The sequence below is a fragment of the Sinohyriopsis cumingii genome, chromosome 7 (genome assembly GCF_028554795.1).
Source record: "Sinohyriopsis cumingii isolate HCF-2022 chromosome 7, ASM2855479v2, whole genome shotgun sequence".
Lineage (NCBI taxonomy): Eukaryota > Metazoa > Mollusca > Bivalvia > Unionida > Unionidae > Sinohyriopsis > Sinohyriopsis cumingii.
This window is the reverse complement of record NC_142967.1, coordinates 99503607-99517890: the sequence shown is the minus strand read 5'-3', so window position 1 is coordinate 99517890 and position 14284 is coordinate 99503607. Positions and strand designations below refer to the sequence as shown.

At 34.5% G+C, this 14284-nt stretch overlaps 1 long non-coding RNA gene across 1 annotated transcript in view; it reads right to left on the bottom strand.

The window, feature by feature from the left end:
• The window catches only part of LOC149795801 (uncharacterized), a 92829-nt gene extending 90316 nt beyond the window's left edge, over window positions 1-2513 (bottom strand). The window contains exon 1 of the long non-coding RNA XR_016422414.1: window positions 1645-2513. This is a non-coding gene — a long non-coding RNA (uncharacterized LOC149795801). The remainder of the gene's footprint in view (window positions 1-1644) is intronic.
• Window positions 2514-14284: the final 11771 nt, after the last annotated feature.

The following is a 14284-nucleotide window of genomic DNA, read 5'->3' as shown; positions in this document are numbered from 1 at the left end:
AATTAGAGAAGTCTTGAAATGGCATTTAATAGTTTAGTTTCTATTTACAGGGAATACATGTTAAAATGCAGAAAATCAATTGGGACTTGAAAGCATTTATGTAAACTAATCAAAGATGTGTGTAGCTGGAAATGTATTAGTTTCAACTGTATCAGATCTTTTTTTTCTTTCAAATATTTGATTGTCATTCGTAATGTTAATATTGTTTACATTTGCTATATATTTCATGAAAAAACGCATTTACAACAAGACGCTGACACCTAAGTTCACCAGAAACTATATGAACATATACGTCTTAATCTTAATGTTATTTTCTGTCATCAAGTAAAGCTCCAATCCATTCTTTAAAACATTTCACGTGATAACGATTTTTGCTTTAAATATTTGAAAAATAAACTTTAGCAAAGTACGTCTTTAAAAAAAGGTCTGCTACTGATGCAAAAGCTTTCAGTAATTTACTTAGATGCAAAGAACGTAGTACCGAATATTAGTACTCCATGGTCTTAAGCTAAGTAATAGAAAATAGTGGAATTCAAATAGTTTTGTGAAATTAACAGATAATTTGTTTCTCAAAAATAGAAGGTGAAACTTTAAAAAAAATTGGAGTACTGCAAACTAAATCCTGAATAGTCCAAAATTTAAATCGCCAGTCCTTTGAATTATGTTCTAATTAAATTTCAGTGGTCTTTGAAAAAAGACCCATCGCTACAATCGTCGGTATTCCTGTAATTTTAAATGTACAAATGTAACAATAGTCTGAAGTATGACGATCTAGTAGCAATCTTCAGATTAGTCACTAATATGGCCCTAGATGTCATTTTATAAATGCACTATAATTCCTAATTAATGTTTATGTCCAAGAATAATAATTTACGAGCATTTTATATTTGCAGTGAATATATAATTTGAATATCTAACTTCAACAATAGGAAATACTAAAAACACAAAGCTGTACACTTTCTAAAAGCCACGTAGGGCTATCTGAAACAAATAATATGATACAAGGCTAACAAAATCATTCAACATTAAATCTTGCTTCTTTGCTGGGTATGATTTTTATTTAGAGTGCGTTGTTATCTTAACATATTTAATGCGCATTTGTGTTTCATATCTTGAGAAACAACTTTATTTATGCAACGTGCGTTTCATTAAACTGAAATGGTCGACATTCTCGCTTCAAAAACAATATGTGATTATGAAAAAGGTTGTCTTGTTGTTGTTGTTGTTGTTGTTGTAGGGTTTAACGCCATTTTTCAGCACACGATAGGCTATACATGGCGGCCAGTATTAATGGTGGAGGAAGAACCCGGGAAATCCCCGGAAAGAACCACCGACCCTCGAGAAGCTACTGGCAAGCTTTCTCACATATCCACATTGGCCTAATCCGAGACTCGAACCCATGCAGACAGAGGTGAGATGGCAGTGATCCGTAACGGAGAGCGCTTTAGACCACTCGGCCACTCGGGGCCCCAAAAAGGTTGTCTTGAAACAATCTAATACAATATTTGCACGAATGATACACTTGCTGTAAAATTTCAGTTGTCAGATCTACGTGTTTGTCCGATACCTGATTCAAAATCTTATTCATGTTACGTTGAGTAGGAATGATGCTTCTTCAAACAAAAAAATCAATAATTGACTTACCTCAATCATTCGTACAATTTCCATAAGATCTTAATCAAAATCATTTGTTTGAATGTGATGAAAGTTCGTATCACGTGTATAATGAAATTGACCGTCTGGTGACAAGTGCTGGTATTGCTGGCCTCCGTGTGAATAGATTTATAAAGCTGAACTAGTTTTCAAGCTATCTGCATTCAGATTTGAAAGAAATAAGCACTTCAGTATAGGTAGTTTGGTAAAAGTCTTCAACGATCTTTGCTTTATAGTCACTTAAGAGTTAATATGTCATTAGGAACTTTATTCTAACCATAAAGGTAATTATGTTATTTGTCTTCCTATGATCTAAAAATCAAAGCCATTCCAAACATTACAATAATCAGTCTGATATTAAAAAGGGAACCTGCCTTGGCAGGAAAAGGGGTTTAATCATGATTAAAGAGGAATAGTTGTGAACTACGAACTCTTGATCAAACTAACCCTCAGCTAGATAAGAGGCGTACGATAATGAATATGAAATGCTTAAAATGGTGCAAGAACTTATTGATCTAATATGACCAGATATGCCAGACGCGCTGAATCTGACCTGATGAAAAACGTAGAAGAAATAAATGCACCAAATACATAAATATCTTCTGCTCGTGTGAACACTATGCAACCTATTATATACCAAACATGCATAATGAGTTTATAATTTAGTAAATGGAATGACTACACATGTGAACTGAAAATTGACATGAATTAAAGTACTTTTATAACTTATGTTGAACATTGTCCAGAAGAATGAGATGATTAATATAATAGTCTTACAATCAGAAATATTCGAGTTCATATCGCTACTATGTCTGCAGTGTGGCAGTTTAAAGTTATGTCTAACATTGGGCCATTATTCCGCATATATTTAGCATGATGTCCCACCCTGACACCATGCCGATCAGTCCTAATTATAACCTCTTAAGGCTATGCGCCAAGCGAGGCAGTTGTTAGTACAAATTTTATAAACGTTTGGTAAGACTTGGCTAGGGTTATAACCCACGACCTCCAATATCCGAGATGTACGCTCTAACCACTAGGCCACCGGAGCGGTGTGGAGGCCAATACAAAATATAATAAGGAATGATATGGTATCACGGTACCAATTGTTTTTCCATATACCTCAATGCTAATGTTTTGTGAAATAAATATACTTTCTGTCCTACTTGGGCATGCATGTCACACACTGTCATATAGAACAATGCTACATTGCCAATTTGACAATGACATAACCAGGTACTCCATTGCATTTAAGAGAGATAACTCTACTGGAACTAGACAGGGGTAAGAGTTATCTAGTCACAACAAGCACATTTTCAGCTATGTGTACCATATTTTAAAAAAATCATGAAAAATACAAAATATGATCTAGATAGAAATTAACACAAACTCACATGTTGCCAAGAGGCTCAACATTTTTTTAAGCCAAACAGAAAGTACAACTCTTACATAATGCACCAATCACATCTAGTGTTGTTCTTTAATTCTGAATACAATGTTCCATACACCTTAAGCTCCGCCCACCTGGACTTGCGCAATTGGTACCGTTATACCATATATCAAATTAAATACTAATTACAACTACTGTGAAATGTGCCGTGTACAATATGATTCATAATACAAGACAATATGGGAAAGGAGGGGCGGGTGCGCAGGGTAAATATCGTGCAATAGAGCACTAGCAAGGGTTATTTCAGGATTTAGGTTTGATTATTACTTAGTCGACTACAGTTAAAGGTTTTTCTTAATCTTTGACTGGATAACATTCTTTTCAGAAATAGACTCCATCAAAAATGTACTTTGAAATCAATTAGCCCTGGCAAAAGGTGTTTGAAGGCAAACTTTATCACGAGTAATTCTCGTACTTCACTGCTGGATACTTATTTGAACTAAGGCCATCATAGTTTAGTGTTGATCGCACCATGATCAAAGTGAATCAGTAGTTTTTGGGTGCGATGTGGGTATATTAGGCGCTAACATTACGTTTGGACCAGAACGGTAAAAATGCGAATTTAACATTATGCTTGGGATACTAGGGCATAAATGTCCATTTGAAACTAAGTTCGGTTAATGTCGGGATGGAAATTTAGCGCTTTGGTCTCAATATAGGTGGGGGCGTAATAATACGAATATCAATGTTATATTTAAAAGGCAATTTAATGGAAGTTATATTATATTTTGGACACATAGAGATCTTTGGAATAATACCATTTCGGCATAATTACAAGAACAGGAATAAAATTATACATTTTAAGTTATATTTATATATTGAAAGTGAATCATGTAAACTTGAAAAATGCCACGAAAACTCCAATTCTCTATTTAGAAGAAATGTAAGAAGTATAATTTTAAATCCTCAGAATAATACCTAACGTGGAAACATGGAAAGCACATTGGAAACTCTTAGGTATGATTCTTTGATCAGGGTGTGTTTTATAATTTGGAACGTGGACTAGAAATCCCGAGTGTATATTTAAATTTAAAAGCTACATTCGATTTATATTGTTTTCTTTTTAATCTTATCGTAACATTGGTTCAACTGACGCAGTGATCATTCTTAACAATCCTTTGATAACTTCTGTCTACCATAAAAGACATGAACTATAAGGATTTGTAATAGTGGCATATGTTTCTTCCCTTTTAATTTTCTACTCGCATTATATTTTCCATTTTCAAACTTAAATGCAAATAGCACGTTGCCGCTCCCTATAACAATCGACAACGATTGTTGGCACATCGTTGAATAAGAATTTATACAGTATATCCCCCAAGGTGTAAACTTGAAGGCAAAAAACTTCTTGTGTTCAGAACTGGGGGTCCAAAAAAAATGTGGCGTTCAAAAACGTACTGACAGATTTTCATCTCACCCATACTTTTTCACCTTGAACTAGGATACTGCAACGTGCACAACATTCTCTCTCTCTCTCGCTAAAAGTACAAATAACATTCGTGCACAACTAACAAACAAATGCATTGTCCATTCAAAATTATTAGGTTTTTATCTTTTAGTTTAACATTCTGATTATTTTCATTTTTAGCACTTTTATAGACCAACATATTACATATGAGCCAATAGTAAAAGCCAAATAAATCTTTTTAACCAAATGGCAGTTAATTTACAGCATGTCATATAATTTGTACAATCATCGGTTTCATTGTACTTCGTCCAAGAACACATTTATCCAAAAATCAAAAAGCCTAATGATTAATCTTTTTTTCTAATAAATTACACTTTAACTTTAAAATCTTTCCTTTATTGCAGCAAGTTAAAACCAACGAAACCTGCACTGACCCCCTGATTTTGGAATCCAGAGAACGCATTTGTCTCGGCAAGTGTACCGATTTCTCTGTTGTGAAAGAAGATCTTGGGTAATAATTTTTTCTCCAGATATATTATGGCGAACAAGAGATGAGTTTGTAAAATTTTTAATCCCAGTCACGAAATGATTAATTAATTTTGCACTCTTCGCAATCATGTGATCACAAGTCACACCGGTAATCCTAAAGGCTGTGCCTTACTACAGTCAAGGACATTATTTTCTCCATTCTTCATTAAAGTTAGATCCACAGTTACTCTTTTGTGTTCTGCTTCTTTCACTTTATTTGCTAATGATTCTTAGTCGGCGCTGTTTTAATCTGATAATCACTTTCTAGTGCAACAATTATTGACGATAAGCATCACGCGAGAGCTGCTAACAGCGTGAGAGCTCGGGAGATTAGGGGATGCTAGTCCGTCATAACATAGCTTATGCTAGTATGTTTCCTTGTTTTGTATGCTTCATGTGTTGCACTCTGCTATACGAATAGTGGAGTGCAACGCAGGGAGAATATGAAGCAAGGGAACTAGACTATGCCTATTGCTCGAAGCATAAACGATGCCATCCCTCATCCAAAGCATTTGATATTAAATAAATCCTGATCGCATTATGTTAATTCTTTGCGTCAAAAATACGCACGGCAACAAAACGTGTGCATAAATTTTGTCCAGTATGAGTCCCTGACGCAAAAATGTGTATATATATATATATATATATATATATATATATATATATATATATATATATATATATATATATATATATATATATATATATATATATATATATATATATATATATATATGAAAATAATTTCATAATTATGCATTATCGAAACAATCTATTGCGTAAAAAGTTTGCATAACATACCTTCATTATATTAATTTGATTTGGTTTGTAATTGTAAGGCACATCAACACAATTATATTTATTGGGGTAAAGACACTTGACTCGCCATATGCTTGCGATACGGGCTGACCTGATGGTAAAATTATAACTTTTACCCTTTCAATTGCTAAAACCTCTAGGTAAGATAGATACTGTGATCAATCTTTTATGATTTAGCTAAAATTCCAATATTGTTAACTATGACATGTCTATGTGTATTCGGTGTTTAACGTTTTGGTAATACATTTTCATAGAGAGCTATGTATAGGTCTATTCTAGATTTTAATTAACCATTAATAATTTAAATGTTGAACAATTTAGGATAATTTTCTGTTCGGATTGTTTAGTGTTGAGACTTGTGCAGGTGGTTTTTATTTCCACATAAGTCATATATTTTGATAAAAGTCACATGGATGAATTGAAACAGAGTTGCAATCATTTCTTGGACATGTATATTAAGAGACAGTTGTTTCATATCTTCTTATTCCATAGTATTGTTCTTGTTTTAATATCACTATACATAAGTATTTAATGTTTTGATTATATTTGATTTGAGACACTAATTTATTTAAATTATTGATTAGAATTACAAAGTGCTCTTTAACTTTGGAATAATATTTTCATCTGAGATATTGTTAGTTTACTTAAAATATTCTGGACAATGCAATTGTGATAAATCAAGAATGTGGCAATTTAGAAATTTGAAGCAATTTTAAGATTATTTTAACATTGATTTATAATGCTGAAAGTTCCTCTTTAATTTAATTGTATAACTAAAGTTATTAAATTGCTAGTTGCATTTTTACACAACCGGTAGGTTTTGTTGATTCTGCTACATAGTTAAAGACCATAGAGTCGTGACTATTGAAAAGTTAAAATAACACGTTAAAACGGGAACGTGCTTTCAGGTTGAAAAACATATTAAAAACCAAAAAAAATTAATGAGTTCAAACTAGCACAGTCCGATAGCAGCTCACGCGTGTTCTTTTAGGAGCTGTTATTTTTCGCATTTTTGTGACAGGAGGTTCTACTTCATTTTTCCAACACAGAAAAAAACTTTCTAGAAATAAATGCTGCATATATGATAATATATTTCAATGCATATTTTAAGAAAAAATGACCGAAGAAACAATATCGAACGTGCAAATTAAAATATCTGGAACATTTTGAATTATCAAAATACGGGAATTGTCTTATTCTTATTTTTTGTTTCAGTCAATATTTAATAAGTGTAAATTCATCCTGATCTCGAGAGTATTGAATCAATTAAATTTGTTTAACATATTGACAGTTCACTTGTCAATTTTCCACTTTAACGAACACTTCTAAGGTCTATAACATTTTCTCTCTCTCTCTCTGTCTCTCTCTCTCTTTCTCTCAGTGGCGTCACTAGGATTTGTGACATCCACTGCGGTAACTCATGGTGTCACTCCATGTACATCATTTCTGCACAAAAATTGAAAAATTGTAGAGAGTCATTTTGGTGTCACCCGCTCTGATGGTGTCACCCGGTGCGGTCCGCATCACCTAGTGACGAGGTTTAGAACATTATACTAGTTTTAAGAATCAACAATAACTAATCATTAAACACGCTGCAGTATATGTGGCTTGTAAGCTCGTAAATGAGAAATTTAACATATAAACCCTATGTCGACTGGCTATTACAACTACGAATCATTGATATTATGAACACTGTTTACAGATCACGAAGGAAAGCGTAACATACCGTTACGATGATCCAGATTACTGTAGGTTACTTGGTACAAGTTCAGTTTAAATGTTTTTGTCCGGCGCCATATGTTTTTCTCACTCACTCCAGATTTTTGATGTTTTGGCCTGTTACCCACGAGAGGGGAGAAGGGAATGGAAGAAAAAAGATTCCGATGAAATGCTGTACAGTTTTTTATTCATTTAGAAAACAGGAACTGTTAATACCTTTTATTGTTATTTTCGTATGGCATTTAAAATTAATGAATGAGTTAAAATTAATCATGGATCTATAGGCCTGCAGTTGAAAGAATGTTTATATATACTTAATATTAGGCCATGGGCAGATCACAAATTGATATACCAGTAATATTGTTTTATCAATTTCCTTTATACCAAAACTATAAATGCCATTTTTTAAAAAAGTATATATATATATATATATATATATATATATATATATATATATATATATATATATATATATATATATATATATATATATATATATATATATATGCTTTATTTGTAAAAACGTACGGTCGGTCATTTGCACTTTTTTATGATAGCGGCATTATCACTGAGTGAGGTTCCTCAAGGGCATATAAATATAACTTAAGTTGGATATGCATAACCACCAGAAATTAATGCAAATTAATACATTTTAACGTTGGGTCCATCAATCTATCTATCTATATATATCTATATATTTATCTGTTTATATATCTATCTATATATCTATCTATCTATATATCTATCTCTCTATATATCTATACATCTGTCAATCTTTCTATCTATCTATCTATCAATATATCTATATATCTATCTACCTATCTATCTATCTATCTATCTATCTATCTATCTATCTATCTATCTATCTATCTATCTATCTATCTATCTATCTATCTATCTATCTATCTATCTATCTGTCTATCCAACTGTCTATATATCTATCTATCTATCCATTGTTCGTTCGTTCGTTCGCTGTATATATAGACATATAGACGTTTTAGGTAATACGGTCATATTACATCAGAAGACAACACTAGTAGAAAATTGTTCTGTAAAACGGGCACTACATTACTATAACGTATGCATAGATTCAGCAACGCGAAGTATGGACAAAGAGGAATAACTCTGGATATAGTGCAGATTCAATTAAAGAGTCATGGAAGAGGTTTGTCTCTTAATTCGGGCATAATATATATATATATATATATATATATATATATATATATATATATATATATATATATATATATATATATATATATATATATATATATATATATATATATATATATATATATATATATATATATATATATATAATTGTTGTCATTGTGAAATGTGGTTTTCTAGTATCAAAAATGGGGATGAAAAATCATTGTTTTCTGTACAGCTATTGGTAAAGACCAAAGACCAAAAAGGTCAGAACACTGTAATTTGGAGAAAGAAAACATGAAAATCTATATTATAAGAATAATTTAGAACGAAAAAAATCCAATGCGACTGTTCATTGTAAAACTAATTATGAATTTTAGGAGTTATAAATGTTGTTTATATTTGTACATTTAAAAAAGATCAATTTAGATAACCGTAACATATCGCTTTCTGGGGTTTGCTTAATATATAAGCTTTATGTTAAGTTCTGGAAAATTAAAGCATAATTGGAAATGTAAGTGAATGCTATTTTTTCCGAACACTCTGAATCATATGTTCAGTCGTTGACATCGCATGCAAAGAAAACGAATGCAAAATATGAATTTTGTATTGAACTTGATGGTGTGTTTAACATAAAACAGGTAATAGTTTTCATTTGTATTCACTTCCCTGGCACCTACACATACCAAAAAGCAAATAAAAGACCCAGAAAAGATGAGAAAACAATAAACCAAATAAAATTAAACACAAATAAGAAAAACACAAGAAAAATTAATGTAGTGAAATCTAAAATACCTATCTCGAGAACGTCGATGGTTTATACAGAGAGTCAATCCTGACAGATTGAAACACTCAATGACCAAAATAATTCACATTCCCCCGAAGCTTTAACAATTACAGTGGATTTAATTGTGTGGAAATTAAATATATGTTAAGTAAACATAAACAAATGTTGTTAACGGAATGAATAAATTGCCACAGCTGAATATATATTTCTGATATATTTGAAGTAGAAGGTAAACGCTAAAATTGAAACTGTCTAGAGTAGTTGCTAAATATTACAACATGAATTAAATGTTTTAACACTTTTACAATTGTATAGAGAGATTAATGAAGTCATAGTCATGAAACATGTTGGAAGGTCACCGTCTTTATTTAAGCATGGGCTGTTTACCATAATCTTATTCGTGCTATATATACCATTTAAATATTTCATGAGATCCGTTTTGAGAAAAAAAGCATATGAATTAATGAAAGGTAACTTCAAGCTAAGTGCGTAAATCAGAAATACGGATTGAATATTTGTATAGAAAGCCAGATTAAGCATGTCATGTCATGTTAAGTGGGTATATACGGCTATAAAATATAGATAAATACTGGATTATAAGTTGCACGCTAAATGGCTTGAGTTAGAAACGAAGATTCATTAATTGTGAAAGGAAACTGTTTAGCATCATTTCCATTCACGTCAAAAATAACTATGATGATGCCAAGCTAAATGTAACGTACAGTAGCGGCCCTACAAGTTTTGAAAGAACATTTACCATTGATATGACGACAATGCAAAATAGAGATAATAAAGCTGAAAATGTCTTGTTTGAAATACAGTCTTATTAAAAATTCAATGCTAAGTTTCAGCAGTGTAATGTCAATATGTCCCTATTTTTGAGCTGTTGGAAATTAGCATTTTTGTCAATGAGCCACAAAGTTAAATATTTTATTACTGATGAAACAACAATAATTGAAATAAATTGATATACAGAGGCATCACATATGATCCGCCATAAATCGGAAACATATTTCCTTTCAACTTCTTTGCCAAATGTTTCCGTTAGAAGGTCAAATAAAACTCGTTGATATACGCATCTGCAGAGCATTTAATATTGTTCTTGCTATCAACAAGAACTCAAAGCAAATGAAGCTCATGGAGATACACATCTCCAGGGCATCTACTTTTGTTCTCGCAATCAAGAAAAACTGGAAGAACAATCACACAGGCAAGAGAAACCACTAAATGCATGACCACATATGACTACAATACAAGACACAGAAAACCCACAAAAACCACCAAAATCCATGAGCGATCAAAATATTGTCCACCTGGAATAACGAAAACCGAAATCAAACGTCTGCTACCAGACACCTTGTGCAAAAATAAAAGACACAAGCCAACAAATTACTCATCTAACGCCAAAGCTCTCGCATGCTCCAATGATATAGGTATCCTTGCAATGGGATACACAAGCCGATATACCCGTGATGCTACATAACGCCTAACACAGCAAACCTTGAGCGAAGACTATCTGCAAGTGGGAAACCACAACGAGTTTCGAACGGAAAACAGAACTTGTATCCGATATTTTCTTGGACGACCAAAATATGTGGATTCGTCATGCCGATAGTCTGGTATTATATACACATTTTGCAGGCGATGCTTTATCTGCAACCGAAGCAACAGCAAAGTCAATCCTGACAACATGACTTTCCATCTTGCAGGCACCTGGTTTCCCAATGTAATTCCCGTTCGTATTTTTTGCTACGAACCGAACAGCGTGACCGTACTAGCGATATACGACTCTTCTGTTGCAACAGTTTTCTAGGAGGTTATGCACTCACTCGAGATCTTTCGAGCGAAAAAACTCGAACGCGGCTACACCTTCAGCGATGATGATTAGCATGTCTGACATAACCAATCTATCGAACCCGAGCACTTGAGACTACTACTATACTTTCTAGGTTCTCACCGAGCCGATAAAATTGGTTTATATGTTTTCAACGCCATATAGGACAACTCAGTGCACCACGAGGGGACTAAAATTTGGCCGACGCCTTGCTCCAGTATCTAAAACTGATGCACCGGATTGTAAGAGTGGATCCTTACGGCAAATATGATTTTGTAGAATGAAGGCATTGTGAAATGCAATTCTCTCTCTCTGTCTCGACGACGACGACTCGCTAGCAGGGCTGCCCTCGAGCGATAAGATCTACAACACATGTTTGCATGAGATGGAGTGTGCAGGTATGCAAGAAGTATTTGGCAGCATTGGTGCACACATTTGGAAACGCTACAAATATGTATTTTTGCCACCCATATATACAACTCGGCGGAATTATCCGCATCGACGACATCTTGTTGGAAGTCTTTTTCAAACAATAGAACTATGGAAACTGCTACCAGCACGGTGTGCACAAGAACAACCGGTGAAAGAAGGTTGCTAGAAATCGGAACGAAGCCGCTCGTTACAGAACTGAGCACATTCGTCGCGTAGTAGAACAGCAAGTCCGATACATGAACTGTTCTTGCAGAGCTAATTTGCAAGCCTGACGGACAACAAGCTCGTCCAGAATGCATGCAAAAACGTTTAAACAGTCCAGCCAAGAGTATCGAGCGACGAATGAGTCCCGTAAAATCATTCGAGTTTTTTCTCCCTGGCCCAATCAAAGGAAGCCTTTCGTACCAACTAGACTGGAAGTGGTAGGCTACCAAGGCATACATAAGATTCGAACCGGCAGTACGATGAGCCGTTGTGGCAGGATTGGTATCTAACGATGACGAGGTGGATCCAAAAGAAAAAGAAACGCCAATGGTTTGCAGGAAGCCAAAGATGCTATATATAACCCTGCAAAATATCAGACCTACTGTTACCTATGTAAACAAGAGCAAACGTTGTCTAAATTTATACTTTTGCCACACAAACTATGCACCACTATATTTACTTGTTAGCGGTTTGGGCAAGCCGTTTGGTCCCAGCGACATTCGTGCACCGATCTTAATACTAACACCTCCTTCGAGACAGAAGGTGCTGCAGGCCCCCTCGAGGTTTCCAAAAGTTAGGCTATTTTATGTATTGTGCACAGAGAACTCTTCGAGGATTTGTGCAACCGCAAAGTGATCCATTTGTTAATCTAACACTATACCCCGTGATTTCTACTCAAGCATCCCCAACGAGGCTCCTATTTTCAACGACAATAGTACATCAGTGGCGTGTAAGACAGTAACGTCATAACCATTGCCGTTACTTCTTATGGTATTGACTCAATGACATCACACTTGATCTGTGAAGTCGGATATTACTGGTATACTCCGCGCATTTTTATTACTTTCCTAGCTATCACGAGGAATGTCATCGGACTTATCGCCTTTTGACTACACCCTGATTTCAATATCAAACGCTACTCTTGGACGAAACCCCTTTTGGTCCCACTCTCTACATGTGTAACATTTGTATCCCTATGATTTGCAAACCTTTCCTGATTGACCATTACTAACTATATTAGCACTTTTTCCTCGGAGTGTTAGCTGTTTAGATTGACTGTCCTAGTAATTGTCATAGATAACACATTTTGGATACATCCATAAACTTCGACAATGGGGGCCCCGAGTGGCCGAGTGGTTTAAAGCGCTCTCCGTTACGGATCACTGCCATCTCACCTCTGTCTGCGTGGGTTCGAGTCTCGGATTCGGCTAATGTGGGTATGTGAGAAAGCTTGCCAGTAGCTTCTCGTGGGTCGGTGGTTCTTTCCGCGGGTTTTCCGGGTTCTTCCTCCACATTAATACTGGCCGCCATGTATAGCCTATCGTGTGCTGAAAAATGGCGTTAAACCCTACAACAACAACAACAACAACAACAACAACTTCGACAATGTAATATATATGTGCAGCGTTGTCATGTCTCTTAAGGTGTATTTGTTGTAGAGCTTCGTTTGCAGGGTGACAGGAATATACATCCAGTGAATTACCATTTAGCGACGAGCTGTGTATGAGCCACCAATCGTAATTTGTCCACTTTTGGATCGTTCAAGTCATTTACAAAGAGCTATCCATATCTCCTTTATTGTGTGCACCTGGATTAAATTTGGGACCTCTTAACATGAGGTAGAATGTGTCTCGTTCCCACACGTCCTAGTCTGCAATAATATAATTTTCCTTTCATTTAAACTCTACCGTTTTGTCTTCGGACGCAATAGCACCGAACATTCTTCCACTTTGAATCCCATTATTTATGTCTCTCCATGCTTCTTTAATTATATATTGTCAGTGCTCCACTTTACGTTGCAGTTATATCGTCTCTTCTCATATACGTTATCACTTTCAAAAGCTATCTTTCATTTCTCAGCTTGCTCATCTATTTGTACCTTTCCTGTTTAGTCTCCTTCTGTTATAGTCAGTGAACAAATATTCTAAAGGACTCATGTCATAAGTAAAGTGTTCCACTATAAGTCAGGAATATCATCACCAATCCCAACGACAAAGCGATTGAAATGTACAGCGATGGAAATATCAAGCCAATCAATCGTAACGTTATTCTCAGAGGTCTATAAGATAATTGCAAGACAAATATATTTGTATATTACAAAAAAAGACTCAGCAATGATTAATAAATCTGCTCGATACATGTTGTACCTCTGAACAGGAATATCACAATATTAAACAGATAAGGGAAAACACGACTGGGGGATATACCATGTAGACTATTGTTAGTGCTTTGCCTACTTCGATTCCAATGCCTATACGATTGTTTAAGCATGATGCCCAGTTTAGATTGGACGTAGCA